A 16905-nucleotide genomic window follows, 5' to 3' on the forward strand; every position below is an offset into this window, starting at 1 on the left:
TATTCCACGAAATTGAGCACCCTGGTAAATAAACTTAACGTATATATAATTTGTACCCTTTGTATAATCATCTTAAAAATACACGCAAACCAATGTGTACGCTTCTCAAATAGCATACGTCCGTTAAAAGGCTAGTGCTCTAGCTCGGACGGGGATGTCAAGCCCTATGGATCCATATACTACTACTCGCGCCCACCAGTTCTTATAACCGGCAGTTACTAGTTACCAAAGCTAAGGGATTTTCGGTTCAAACTCAGTGTAGAATTTAGTATGTACTTGTATCCATTGCTTTTAAAATAAAGTGCATGTATTCTCAGCCCAAAAATATATATTGCAAAAGCAATTAAAAAGGGAGCAAATGAAACTCATGCAAAATTAGTTTTAGCATTTGTATCCATTTAGTAATACAATTATAAAAGCATTGCATGTATTCTCAGCCCAAAAACGTAAAGAGTAAAAGGGATCATATGAAACTCACCTTAGCAGCATATAAAGTCGTTCACCAAAATGTGATCGAAACTCGGATTACCAAATAACCGTAGATCTCAACCTAGAGAACATATGTTGGTCAATAAATGTCTATCAAGCTAGGTCAGGTCATAGTGTATCACAATCCTAATGCTCGATATCGTCATACAAAAGTTATCCAATGTTGTTTCAAAAAGTCAATTTTAACAATAGTTCAACAAACGAGACGTACCTTATATAAGGATTCATTTACTCGGCTGGTAACATTTAAAAATCCATTTTATCAATCTTGTAAACAGGTTGTTTAAATCTTAATTGCAGATTCAAAAGCAATTTCAATTATCGTCAATCATAATTCAGTTGATCATATCTTTTAATCCGTTCATCGAAACTATTCGATATCTAAATGAAAAGTCATTGATTTTTCGCCAGCTTTCCAAAAAACATGCATATTATATACTTTTTACCAGTAATATATGTATTTAATTCGTGATTCATTATAAACTATTTAGCGACGAAATTTAGCATACAAGCATGTATAAATATATATACTCGAGCACTAGACATGGATACACAATTAATATATAAAAGATAAAATATGAGTGCTTACGTATCAATATTGAGATTCAATATTGTAGGAAAGTACGTAGACGCAACAGAGATGATAAACACTAGTTTGACTCATGAGCAAAACCCTCGGACAATACCCATAACCTCCTTAGTAATAACCCATATTTTCCTTAGCTCTATCCCGCTTGAAAACCCATTTTGAAAGTAACACGCTCATGACCTCGTCGTAGTATTTTATGTATAATACTAATTAATAATAATACTACTAATAATATTAAGATTAATAATAATATTAATCTTAATAATAACAATAATAATAATAATAATAATAATAATAATAATAATAATAATAATAATAATAATAATAATAATAATAATAATAATAAACAATAATAATTATAATAATAATTAAATAACATAAATACAGAGTAATATATGATCAGAAGAGGAAATGTGCCACAAATGAACCAAAACATCGAAATTTATAGACTTTGGCCTGTCCCCCTTAGCCATGCGATCGCATGGAAGTTGTGAGGGGAAACCATGCGATCGCATGGTCCCTTTTTACAGGTCACATTTGTTTGTTTTTATCTTCGTCGACATATTTAAATATTACGTAAATTCAAATATTAAAATTTTAAAAAGTCGTATTTATTAAATACTTCAGGGGTATTCTATGTAACTTATAATTAATAATTTCTATCATGTCGTTTTCATGTGAATAGTAAGTGAATTAATTTAAATTCAACTATTTAAGCTACACGTTGTACGTTGTGCTTTACAAATTGTACATTATTAATTTAACTTCGTTTCTTAAAAAAATTATAAAAATTATATCATAAAAATAAAATGACTTAATACGTAAAATTTTTAATTTGAAATAGCATCGTTTAATAGTAAATTCTTAATCATTTCGTATATAAATATTATTCGCATGATTCCGTATATATCGAAAACTCTTATATTTATTAAAATATGTATATAATACATGTTATGACGTTCGTGAATCGTTGGACAAACAGGGTGGTCAACCGTTATATATAAAAAAATCATTTTTAAAAGTTTTAAAACTTGTCAAAATTCATTGCTTATCATGTCGAAAATATTAAATCATATAGAGAATCGGTTTAAATAAGTTGAAATTTTCCGGGTCATCACAGCGTGGTCCAATCCGATGACCTGAAATTGGTGAGAATTGTGGATTCTTTGCACGCCATTAAAGCTGTCTCAAAACAGTTCCCTGATGAATATTTCCCCAATAAAAACTTGTACAACAAATGGCAAATCAGATTGCCTTATTCGACCCATTTCCATTATGCAGCAACAAAAATAAACCAATAGGTGTAGGTAACATAATGAATGAATCAAAGATCATGAAAAGTGCATAACTTGACAGTAATAATAAGGATGACCCAGAAATCCAAAGTAGTAGCAATATGTACCCAATAAGTAGCAGCAGTAGCAAATTTGACCCAATTAAAAAGTTCAAACAGGTGATGCAAATGATAACTTATGATTAATTAAGTAACAAAAAAAAAAAAACATACATGCTGATCTACCAACACCATCTCAAGGGACGATGGAACAGCTGGACTGAATTTGTAGTACTTCTTCCACATGATGTGTACCTTAACATTAACATGGTAGTCATCTCTTTTCTTGGTAACTTCATTAAGTGGTGTTAATCCTTCAACATTAGCAAATGATTAGAGAATAGTGGTATGTGAGGGATGGCTAAAATTTATGAATGATAAAATAGTGTGTATGGTGAGCCTTTAATAGAGAACATATCACACGGTTTGTTATAAATTTTTGGGATGATTTACTCTTAATTTAGCAATTATTCAAAATTAAGCTGACCTTTAAGCAATTTATAAATATTGACTAATAAATCAACGGGTCAAATCAGTTTAATATGTTTAAATTTTGATATTTCAAATCTATCCAAATCCCTTAATTACCTAGAATATATGAGATTGCATATTTGAAATACATTATTAACTGTATATGTTATGGTCAAATGTTTATTTAAGGAAATGATATAATTCGATTGTTATATTTATGTGTGTTATAAAGAATATAAAATAAAGGCTAATATGTTATGGTCAAATGTTTATTTAAGGCTAATATGTTATGGTCAAATATTTTATTTTTTGCATAACTAAGTGTATAAATCATTCATCAAATCCTATTAACTATTATAGGCAAGTAAATCAAAATCAATTCCTCCCATAAATATGATAGTGATTAATTTGATTGTTTGACTATTATGAATTATGAAACACGATATTGTATAAGAATAAGTCATCCACATATCGAATTTTGAAATATCGAATTTTGTACGTGAGATTCTTACATGAAAATCTTAATAATCACCTACATAAAATATGCTATGAACACTATGAATTATCATTTGACCTCATAAGACATCTGAATTTTCAATATCACCAATCAATATGAATTATCACTTGACCTCACAGGACGAAATATGGTTATACATAGGGCTGTTAACGAACCGAGCTTTTAACGAGCTACTCGAGTTCGAGCTTTTTTAAGACGAGTTCGAGTTTGATAACTTTCGAACACGAGTCGAGCTCGAACATAATTTATTGCTCGATTAATTTCACGAGCCGAGCTATAAAAATTAATATTCGGCTCGACTCGTTCGAATACTCGTTCGACAAACTCGAATCGAACGAGCTTTTCGAACAAGCCTGTCGATCAAGTCTACCGAGCGAGCCTACCGAGCATGCCTTGAGCTGTTTGTCGAGCGAGCAATGAGGCAACCATATCCAGCTGAACCATATCGATCGAGCCTACCGAGCATGCAATGAGTTGTTTGTTGAGCGAGCCATGAGTCAACCGTATCCAACTGTCAATACTAAATATTTTTAAAAAACAAATGTTGTTGGCAAGATTCGAGCATCTGTTCCCTTGTAGCTAATATCTAGCTGTTTGCCATTACAACATAAGACACGTTAGTTCTTATTTTGGTACGGTGTACAATATTAAACTTGATCTTTTTTAAAGTATTCAAATGATATAATCAAATAATTTATTTAATTACATAAATTGCACATTACATTTTATACTCATTTTATATCATTTATACTTATACTTACACATTTGTAAATAATTATTCTTAGTTTTAAAATAGAAACCATTCATAATATACATATTATTATTATTATTATTATTATTATATTTATTATTATTATTATTATTATTATTATTATTATTATTATTATTATTATTATTATTATTATTAATTAATTAATGCTTTTAATAGGAAAATAATGCATAAGTATTATTATTTTAATTGTAATTATGGACCAAAATTAAATTTATTATTGATAATTAATTAATTTTAGTAACCACATTTTTTTATTAGCCTACTGTAACTTCGATGTCTCTTTTTTGCTGTTTAGTTTGTAGCACTCTACTGATGTTCATTTCACTCTAATGAGCTCAAAGCTTGGTGGCAAAAGTGATCGGATTTGGGTTACTTTATCGTTGCTAGATCAGCACTATGGCCCCATCCTTCCGTGCTCGTTTCTTTTTCAAGTCTGGTTCTCGAGTCCCGTTTCTCATTCTTGTCGGATAAACTAGATATTTTACTGTATGGGATACCGCTGATTGTACTTTGTAAATTCATTATAGAGTTAATAAAATATTTTCTTGCTTTTCAAATAAAAAGGTTACAAATTACATTGGTTTTGATAAGTATCAATACTAACGTTATCGGATACTAATTTATACAATTATCGTGTAACGTACGAGCTCGTTTAAACATTAATGCACTAACAATGTTTTTAATTTTTAATAAAAAGTAGATCTAAAATACAGAGTGCTCAAGTTTAATCTTCAAAGGAATTTTCGGTATTTTTGTTGATATGTCTCTTTCTCCAACTTTATCTTCTACAATACCACCGTTAAACAATTATGAAAAATCATAAATCATAAACAACACAAATCATTCATCTAAATACGATCAAAATGAAGGTAAAAATATGACATGTTGTAAGCATATTCACATGTTGTATGTTTTCGATGTTTTTTTTTCTTTTTAAAAAATATAGCTGTTCAAATCAAAAGGTACAATAAGTATGTAAGCTTTTCAGAAAAGAATTTATACAAATTACTAAGTTATTTTAGTACTATATATGAAGAAAGATAGTTAACACATGAAAAGTATACAAGAAACAAAGAAGTTTCATCCCACATTGGATGGATGAAGAAAGTTAGAAGAGGAGACTCAAGTATAAATACAAAGCCAAAGCAAGCCTATAGAATTAAAAAACTTAAAAAACCGTTATTTCTTATTAGTATGCTATGCTAATATTGAATAATTAAGTTCAATTTTCTTAGTTAATTTTCATACTAATATAACTTTTTTTAGTTATTTAGTTTTAAATGATTATAAAACGAGCTTGAGTTTGAATTTAATTGAGCTCGAGTTCGAGTTTAATCGGGCTCGAGTTCGAGCTTAATCGAGTAAGCTCGAGTTCGAGCTTAATCGAGTTTACGTTTAAGCTAAAATATGTTCAATCATAGTTAAAAGTTTCAAACGAATATTGAGTTCGAGTCCGAACATAGAAAAAGTAGTCGAGTTCGAACTCGAACAATAAATGGAATTTTTAATCGAGCTCGAGTCGAGTTCGAACATAGCAAATATCGAACGAGCCGAGCTCAGCTTCTGACTGCTCGACTCGGATTCTGTTCGTTAACAGCCCTAGTTATACACAAGAAAATTCATATGATCGAATATTTAAACATGATTCGTTGATGGATCATTACACATGTAAAACTTAAGTAACATATTCATACAATATTTTTAGACATAATCAGACATTCATATAAGATCATTACCATGGTATAAAACAATTTGTTTTCAACTATAACAATTCGCAAGATTGTAAAGAATCAGAAGATAGCATGTATCATACATATAAAGTTAAAACCTTGTAATTATATTGATGAATATCAATGAGACATAAACACAAACATTTGGAGTGCATAACAAACCTGAAGTGTTTTGGGAACATATTAATCACTCTTTCAGCGTCATAACAACATGTTCACAATAAATGAATAATAATCAAGATTTCAAACCTGCAAAATTGACAAAAAAATTTATCTTACGTAGATTGATCATATAAGATAAATATTATAATAATGTAACAGACATTCATATTAATTCATATAAGACATTCGTATAAGTTAATTCACAAAATGATGCATACTATTAATTGAAATAACTATATGATTACCATGGTATAAAATCTAACGTTGTAGAACAATACCATTACATTAACGTAATAGTTGATTGCACGATTTTCATATTTAGATCTTTGGTGGATTGAAATTGCTAAAAGAATCAATCTTTTTTCTCGAAATAATTTTTTTCCAGAAGATGTGTTTTCCAGATCCAAACATATCTTCTCGTGCTCATCGATTTACGATGTATTAGAGATCTTCGATGTTGATAAACAAAAGGACGTAATCGATGTAGATGAATGAAGAAGTGATATTCGTTGTTGATGATTGGTGTGATTTTTCAGAGAAAATGAGGGGTTTTTTTTTTCTAGTTATGTGTTGAATGATTTGAAATCTACTGGACCCCTATTTTTTGAAATATAGGCCGTCCATTTTGTTTATAAAAATGTATTTTAAATATGCATATAGCCTCGCAATTTAATGGTATTGAAAAGGTATTTTAGTAATCAAGCCCAAGATTATGAGGTCATAATCAAGTTTAGGAAATAATCAATGGTCAAGATCATAGATGAAGAATTGAATGGATGACTAAGATTAGTGGTGGCTAATTTAAATGATCTATTTAACACTTTATTATTATATATAAAAGGGAAAGGGATTTGTTCTATTGACGTGCGATAGTTCCTTTTTATACGGAAATTATTTGCATTTAATAAATGTATATATACGTTTTTCTAACTTTGCATTTAATAAAATTTACATGTCCATACCAATTGTCGATGTTCATATATTTTAATTAAAGAGAAAGTTATACGTAGCCCTTAGGATTACATTTAAACATATATTGCATAAGTGCTAATTTTTTATATTATAATGTACTTCTCATACTTAAATTAAGGGGTTAGTTAATTCATGAAAATATGTAATTTTATATTATAAATATTTACTTTGCAATTAATGCTTAACTATAGCCCTAATAGATGTTATCATTTTTCAAAAATTATAACACTTCATAGATCGAAATTATTTCTTGCAGAAATGTGCAGGTAAGTCCATGACTCATTCAAATAAATTGGTGAATAAACTGGCCTATGAGTAAAAAAATTTCAAATAGTAACATGATTAAACATCGATGTGCATTCATCTCATCGTAAAACATATCAGAACAACCATTATTTATATGATTAAAACAAGTTAAGGAGCCCGCCCTTCGCAGCGGAACTCCAAAACAGACCCTAATGGAAAACCAAGTGTTTGGGAAAAAAACAATGTGTATGAAAGGTGGCCCAAACCATTTAGCATTTTTTACAAGGCATCCGTTTTTTGAGTAGTTAGTTGCGTTGTGTTCGTAAAAATTATTTCGAGTTAAACGGTATTGTTGGGAAAATTTAACTCGCGACGAGCGAGAAGATATGTTCCGTAAGATTTTTTATGGAAATTCTGGTTGGGGGGCCGATTTGTATTTTGACTAAAGTTGGGGGGTCATTCTATTTGTATTTTGACCAAAGTTGAGGGGTTATTTTGAAAAAGTGGATTTTAGTAATATAATAATATTAGAAATAGTGAATTCATAGTTTCGGTGGCCGATTTGTATTTTGATCAAAGTTAGAGTTATTTTAAAAAAGTGAATTTTGATAATATAATATTGTTAAGAATTTGTAAAATCATACTTTCTATTGTATATTAATTAATGATATTTTGACTTCATGTTGACATACTATTAAGTAATCTGCCAAACATGTCAAAACATATAATTTTAGTTAATGACAAACTTGTTATATTTCAGTAGACTTATAACTACCTTTAGTGGCCTGGTTCAATATATTCAAATTGAAAGAACCAATAAAAGAGAGATGTGTTGTAGAAGATATAGGAGAGAAAGAGGTTGAAGAGGTGTGATGTATTTAATGTATATGTGTGTTTTTGTAACTTACATTATGCACATATATATAGTACAAATTTTACTATCCATATTTGACTAATTACCATCCATATTTAACTACTAAATTTACAACACTCCCCCTTGGATGGTAATTTTTTTAAAGAGCAATTAATACTGCCTCGTTAAAAACCTTGCTAAAGAAAACCCAGTGGGATAAAACTTTAGCTAAGGGAAAAAGAGTGCAGCATAGAGTTGACTCCCCCTCAAGTAGACAACGCTGAGTCGTCACATCTTTTGAACTTGCCTCATGCAAATATTGTGAACGTATGTTTTGAAAACAGCGATTGACAGTGCTTTGGTATAAAGATCAGCAGAGTTGTTGATTGAACGTATCTCATTTTAATCTGGTTGTCTTTTACGAGATCTTGAGTATATGAGAAGAATCTGAGGTTTTCATCTGAAACTGTATCATCTAAATCTTTTATGTACAAGTTTGACCCATGTGATTTGTCTACAGTCTCCTTCATGGTTTGCTCAAACTGTTGTTTCAATTCCTATTCCCTTTCAGTCTTTTTCTGAGCCTTACCAATATACCATTCTTTTCCATCAAACTTATGACCGTTAAGACCGTTTATAGCTTTAGCGCCTCGTCAGCATTTATGTTTTGTTCTGTCATTTTTGATACTCTTCTTTCATTTGTACTATGTAAGCTGTATTATCTTCATAGATAGTTGTTGGGCTTTTATAGCGTTCTAGTCCACAAGAATCAATAATGATTTGTATCATTGATCTTAACTAAAATCATTCCCGAGTAGCTTCATGTAACGCAATCACTTAGGCATGATTTGATGATGTTGCAACAAGTGTTTGTTTTGAGAACGTCATGATATTGCGGTGCCTCCATTTAGGAATACATATCCAGTTTGAGATTTAGCTTTATGTAGATCAGATAAATAATCTGCATCTGTATAACCAAACAAATCTTGTTTCGAGTTGTTAGAATAAAATAATTATAAATCAGTAGTTCCCCGAAGGTATCAAACTATTTGTTTGATCCCATTCCAATGTCTTTTGGTAGGGGCTGAGCTGAACCTTGTCAACAAATTAACTGCAAAAGAAATGTCAGATCTTGTATAATTTGTAAGATACATAAGAGCCCCAATTGCACTAAAATATGGAACTTCTGAATCAAGAAGATCTTCATGATCTTCTAGAGGATGAAATGGATTAGTATCAATATTAAGATCTAACAACCATATGAGTACTTAATGGTTTTTGTCTTGTCCATATTAAAATATTTTAAAATCTTTTCGGTATAAGTTGTTTGATGTATAAGTAAGTCATTAGTTATATGCTCAATATGTAAATCAACGTAATACTTGATTTTTTTTTTTTTTATTTTAAAATCTTTCTTTAGAAGTTGAATGGCTTCATAGATTTCTTTATTTAAGATAATTGATATAAACAGCTATGATCACATATCCGAACATTGTTTTTATAAAACACACGTGCAAATAAGTTTATATGTATACCCTTTTCTTATCAAGTAGTAATTTAATCGATTATACCACATACGTTCCGATTGTATAAACCCATTTAGAAATCTTTGTGATTTAATGGAATATATTCCATTGGGTTTTGCATTAGATGCTTATGATACCTTAACCCTTCAGGTATATTCATATATATATCATTATTAAGTGATCCATACAGATAAGTAGTAACAACATCCATGAGATGCATTTAAATAACTACCAGGTTGATTAAGTATCTAATAAGTAATTGTATTCATTATAGGAGGATAAGTTTTTCTCCTAATTCATTTCTGGTCTTTGTGGGAAATCTTGAGTTACAAGTCAAGTTTTGCCTTGTAACTTCATTTGCACATTTCTTTTCGGATAAAAATTCATTTGTATCCCATTGTTTCACATCTTTAAAAGTGATAACGATTGATCCAAAAACTTTTCTTTTATTGAGCGATTCTAATTCAGCTCGTATTGCTCCTTTCCGTTGAGTTCAATCACGTCTATTTTGATATTCAATGACAGATTTTGGTTCCAGATCATCATCTTTATTCATGATGTCATTGTAACATTATATGAAAATATCTCATCAAGATTTTTCATTTCATTTCAATTTCATAATATTGCATAATTTATTGCAATTTATGTATTTACATTTATCAATATCCACTGCAGAAGGAGTATTGATTTGTGATTCTTCTTGAACACTTTCTTTTACCTCATTATCAGCTGATTTTCTTTTTCGAGCATTCTTATCTTTGGAATCAATTGGTCTCCCACGTTTCTGCTGTAGCAAAGACTCATAAGTGACATTATTGTCAGCTTTTGTAATTTCAATTCTAGCTGAAGCATTTACTGCTGGTATATATGATTTAGTCACTTATTTTTTGTATCTTTAAATGCATAAAGTAATTAATTTGCAAGTTCTTGCATATGCATTATATTTGAACTTTCTTTTCGCATTCTTTTGTGCGATGATCAATATTCCTTAATTGATGTTCACACCATGAAACATCATTTTATTTATATTTCATTTCTCCCTCTAATATAGGGAACAATGTTTCATTAAAGTGACAATCGACAAAACTTGCTGTAAAAACATCACCCGTCATGGGTTCAATATATCTTATGATTGAAGATGTTTCATATCTAACATATATTTCAATCCTTCTTTGAGGAACCATTTGTTGTGATTGTTCAATTAAAAATACACTGCACAACTAAATGTTCTAAGATGGAAAATATTCGGTCTCTACCAAAATTAAGTTGGTAATGGAGGATATTTATAACTTGCACTTGATTTAATGCGAATTAATGTCACATCATGTAAATTTACATGTCCCCATATAAATATTGAGAGTTTTGTACTCATTTCTAATTGTTTAGTTATTAGATGTAAGCGTTTATCTATTGATTCAGCTAAACCAATTTTGTGTATGCACATGAGCAACTGGATGTTCAACAACAATCCTTGTAGACATATAATAATCATTAAAAGCTTGAGATGTTAACTCACCAGCATTATCAAGTCTCATCCTTTTAATGGTGTAATCAGAATAATGTGTTCTTAATTTAATAATTTGTGCAAGAAACTTTGCAAATGCCATATTACGGCTTGATAACACACAAACATGAGACCATGCGTTAGATGCGTCTATTAGAAAAATGGTCCACATGATGGATGAATTGGTCCATATATATACCCTTAAATTCTTTCAAGAAACATTGGTGATTATTTCTCAATGTGCTTTTCATTAATCGCCATATGTGATTTTCATTAATCACCATATGTGCTTTTCATCATATATCATTTTCACCATATGCGCTTTTAATCATATGTGATGCGCTTTTCGTCATATGCACTTTTCATTATATGCGCTTTTAATTATATGCGCTGCGCTTTTCATCATATGCGTTTTTTATCATATGCGCTTTTAATCATATGCGCTGCGCTTTTCATCATATGCGCTTTTTATCATATGCGCTTTTAATCCTATGCGCTGCGCTTTTCATCATATGCGCTTTTTATCATATGCCCTTTTCGGTGCTACATAGATATTTCTCATTTTCGATTATCATTGACTGATAATCATATCCATTATGATATATATCAGAGAAACTTAACAAATTTCTCTTTGATTTGGGAGAAAATAAGACATTGTTTACCAAAAAATTTGTACCATTTGGTAATATGAAATTTTGCCTTTTTCGTTCCTTATATCAAGTTTGCAAGAGCTGATATAGTATTTATAATTCCTTCATTTGATTTAAATCAATGAAATATTTCTTAGATTTGATCATAGTGTGTATGTTACTACTATCTGCAATACATATGTCTTTACCCTTTAATTGATGTTGTATTTCAGCAGGATTCATACTAAAACTTCAAATAAGATAAGCAAATAATGAGTTATATTTCAGCAAGATAATCAAATTATATTACCTGCAAACAAGTTATAATCTGAAGTACATAAAAGATAACACTTAATAAAACATATGCGTTATGGTCTAAAACCATTTATTTATGAGTGATACATAAAAAAAAAAACTAGGCATCTTAGAAAATTCAAACCATTCAAGTCTCAAGGTAGCTCAGGGTTAATTTAATCAAGATTTGTCAACAGATTCACTCTCGTTTTCTTTTCTTTTGGGACTTATTTGTAGAGCTAAACAAGATGTTCATGTATTCAAGAAATACTAGACTGATGATCTACGTTACCAGATCATTAATAAGAATCTCCGGAATTCTTATAAGAGCGTCTACTAATATCTTTAATTTTATTCTTTCATGGATCACCGTTATTATTATTTTTTTTTTTTGATAATTAATATCGTATCTATCTTTGAGTATTTTCCATAATACACTTGGATTTTCGATCATATAATATGTAGATTCTAAGGACTCGTCAATATGTTTGCTAAGAAAAATACTTACTATTGCTTTCTCTTGTTCGGAATAATTGTTATTTTCATTCAGGGTTTCTAAAATACCGTTTGATTCGAGATGTTTTTCTACATTCATAACCCATGTTAAGTAGTTGTTCCCACTTGTTCTAAATGAGCAAATTTAAGCCTTTTCAAATTCGACATTTTCTATTATCAAAAAGATGAATAACATAAATCATAATCATAATCAACTTCTATTCATAGACAAATAATAAAATGAAATTAGAATCATTTTAAATTCATAAGTAGCAAATAACAGAATAATGGTATGATTACAAATAATAAAACCACAAGGGAGGATAGAATATAGGTTCACCCGGTGGTATATTAGCAACAATGATGATAGTTAATATGACCAATACAATAGAAAAAATCATCCTTGTGTGAATCATTTTTACAAAAACTTTTTGAGAGTAGTAATCTGAAAAATGAAGATTGATTTGTGAAAATGTGAAAAACGAAGATGTTTATTTTATATTTGAAAAATATAGTTGTTGTAACGTCGTCAGTTGACGTTAACAACCGTTATGTATATATGACCGTTGTAACGTCGTTAGTTAACGTTAACGAATAAAGTCACTATATCAAAACGCGTATGAGTAATATAAAGGACAAGATTTTTTTTTCTTCTTATTTTAACTTTTAAGATTTACTTTTAATAAAAATACAAACTACTTTTTCTTATTTTAACTTTTAAGATTTACTTTTAATAAAAATACAAACTACTTTTCTTATTTTAACTTTTAAGATTTACTTTTAATAAAAATACAAACTACTTTTCTTATTTTAACTTTTAAGATTTACTTTTAATAAAAATACAAACTACTTTTTCTTATTTTAACTTTTAAGATTTACTTTTAAGAATAAACATTAGTATGCATGAAATAAATAATGATTAATTGCATAAGTAATCATAAATGTTAGATAACATATAAAGACCCCATCGTATTCGTATTGATCGGAATTAATCCCGACCCATGGTACCGTGTTGTCAAATGACGTGTTGCGTACATAAAGTACCGTGTTGTCAAATGAAGTGTTGCGTACAATCATGAGGTCTTATTAACATAAATATAAATGTTAGTGAAGTTAATAAGAGTTAGATTACAGAAAATATAATTCAGGCGGTATAACCGACCATATATAACTTAAATAACATAAATATAAATGTTAGTGAAGTTAATAAAAGTTAGATTACAGAAATATAATTCAGGCGGTATAACCGACCATATATAACTTAAATAACATAAATATAAATGTTAGTGAAGTTAATAAAAGTTAGATTACAGAAATATAATTCAGGCGGTATAACCGACCATATATAACTTAAATAACATAAATATAAATGTTAGTGAAGTTAATAAAAGTTAGATAATTTCTTACCTTGATTAGTGACGTGTGCTTGCTTAGATAAACCTTGATTATACGGAGCACTTCGTGCTGATAACGTGTTATATTTCAGTAGGCTTATAACTACCTTTAGTGGCCTGGTTCAATATATTCAAATTGAAAGAACCAATAAAAGAGAGATGTGTTGTAGAAGATATAGGAGAGAAAGAGGCTGAAGAGGTGTGATGTATTTAATGTATATGTGTGTTTTTGTAACTTACATTATGCACATATATATAGTACAAATTTTACTATCTATATTTGACTAATTACCATCCATATTTAACTACTAAATTTACAACAAAACTAATAATACTTGTAAGTGAAAAAAGAATAGCTCATTAAAAAAAGGTAAACAGACTCTGGCGGCCTCACATCGACGGGTCCTACGATCAATATGTGAGAGAGAAATCATCTAAGGAATTGAATCCATGACCACCGCGGTATGCTGCATGTCCCCAACCACTAAGCTACTATCGCAGGAACATACTAGCTCGTTGAGAATCTGCCTATTGGGGTATATAGCTTTACTAACATAAAGATAAAGGTTTGCTGTTCATCTTATCCTCAAAAATCATATAATTACATTGTACGGAGTCAATTCCCTTTCCCCAATTCCCTTCCTCCTAAATTGTTTCGACACAAATATAAGAATAGTTAATCGTAGATGTTATATTATCACAACCTATATTTCCATTCCAATATACACCCTTTATGACAAGAATACTTTCAAAAAATAATCTTTATTATTCAATTTGTTGTTACAAATGTATTTCAATTTGCAATCAATCAAATCCAGTCAATCAAATAAGGTAAATGGAATTGTTATATTGCTAAACAGTAGTAATAACGTTATATTTAAAAATGTAAAAAAAATAATATATTTAAAATCTAGCGCTATATTAAAAAAGTAAAAAATAAATAAATTTAAAATCGATTAATTTTGATTAAAAATGAGTATATATAAGGTATATATATATATATATATATATATATATATATATATATATATATATAAAATTTGATTAATTTTTTTTTTAATTTCCAACGGCTATAATCTCTGGAACCAGTCATTCGCTGCCATGTGTCAACCAACACCCGTTGAATGGCAACCGACGCCCCTTTTTTTCCCAATCCCACGCCCTGACACGGCTAAAGAGGGCATTGCTTGCTCGATGACTCGGATCCAACGCCTGTTGGACGACCCGATACAAGTCGTCTAAATAACCATAACCAGAGGAATCCAATGAAGGTAACTTAGTTCCTTAAATGATTGGTACAACATGCTCCCATCCTTATCCTTGCGCTTTGACACCAAGATCGTTTTCTGCCAACAATTAGTTGAGGTATCTACTGTTAAACGGACTAACATCTTCATCATTATATTCATAGAAGTACGCGTGTATATATTTTGTATATCCATATGTGCATACACACACAGCTCACATGTATGTATGTAGTTACAAAGAAATGTTGTGAACATGAAAAAAAGCTTACCTCTACTCAGCCTAGCTTGGATGACATGCAGATTCTGTGAATGTTATCCCCGCGTTGCATACATTTTCCTAAACATGCATAAATAACTGGATTTTGTCCTAAAAATAAAACAATACTATATCCACATGAAGGTAGATATTATTCTAATGGAATCGACATCCATTCAATAAAATTATCATATCTAATTAATATAAGTCAATCTGAATTATGCACGTACACAAGAAAACCTGATGCAATCGAGATCTTGAATTGAAGACGCCAGTCGCCAGAGATGTAACGACCCGACTTTTTCGACTTGCTTTTGTGCCTTGTGTTTTTGCGAAACTGCGTATTTGTGCGTACTGTGTTACTTTATACTCTGGAAACTTGATTTACGTGGTTTACTTCCATTTATATGTTAAAACGTGCCTTAGAGTACGTAGGATACATAACTTGATCATTGGAAGCCTTTATAAACGTTAGTGTTATTTGACGTTTCGAATAAACCGCGAACTGCGCGCACGTTTAACTTTTGTCGTAATCGGAATATTATGACTGCGAAATATTAATTATTATTTTATAATAATAATTACCTGGGTTTTTGGATGCTTAATTACGCGTAGTAATTTAATTATGCACAATAGTTAGTCTTGTTGGACTTTCTACCTTGTTGGACTTAAGCCCACCCTACTCTAGCTAGTGACCCAATTAAATAGCCCAAGTATTATTTACTAGTGACCCATAATAAATAAAATAAATAAAATAAATTAATTAATGAGTCATACAAGCATTTGGATAAGGATTATCCATATGGTTACATGGGATTCTAGCATAAGTACATGCTTTAGACAACCACTACCCAAAAAGCAAAATGGTGTCTCCCCCTCCCCTCCATGTCATCAATCCTTGTCATTTATTTTGCCTATAAATACGAGCCATACTTCTCTCATTTTACACTTGCTCTCATTTTGATTTTCACACACTTGCTCTTTTCTTTCCTTCCTTTCTAGTATTCTTGTAAGTTTTCTTTTCTTCCTCTTTTTCTTTTCAAATTCGTGGCTCATCATCATCATTATATGGAGATCAAGTTCCTTTAACTTTGATCTTTATTTTATCTTGCTGATTCAAGTATGAATCCTTCAAGAACATGGAAGATTCAAGCTTTCTAGCTTTGAATCTTCACCAACTTTGTAGATCTACTTATTTTATGCTTTAATCTTGTTATTTTGTGATAAAGATTCAAACTTTTGTTTGTAATCTTCATGTATCTTCAAGATCCAAGCTTTATGCTTCAAGATCTTCAAGAACAATCAAGATTCAAGCTTTCTAGCTTGAATCTTCATATCTTTTTGTTGTATTTAAGTTTTCTAACTTATGATCTTGTTATTTTGTTGAAAAGATTCAAACTTGTGTTTATAATCTTCATGTAGCTTC

Source organism: Rutidosis leptorrhynchoides, chromosome 1 (assembly GCF_046630445.1).
Source record: "Rutidosis leptorrhynchoides isolate AG116_Rl617_1_P2 chromosome 1, CSIRO_AGI_Rlap_v1, whole genome shotgun sequence".
Taxonomy (NCBI): domain Eukaryota; kingdom Viridiplantae; phylum Streptophyta; class Magnoliopsida; order Asterales; family Asteraceae; genus Rutidosis; species Rutidosis leptorrhynchoides.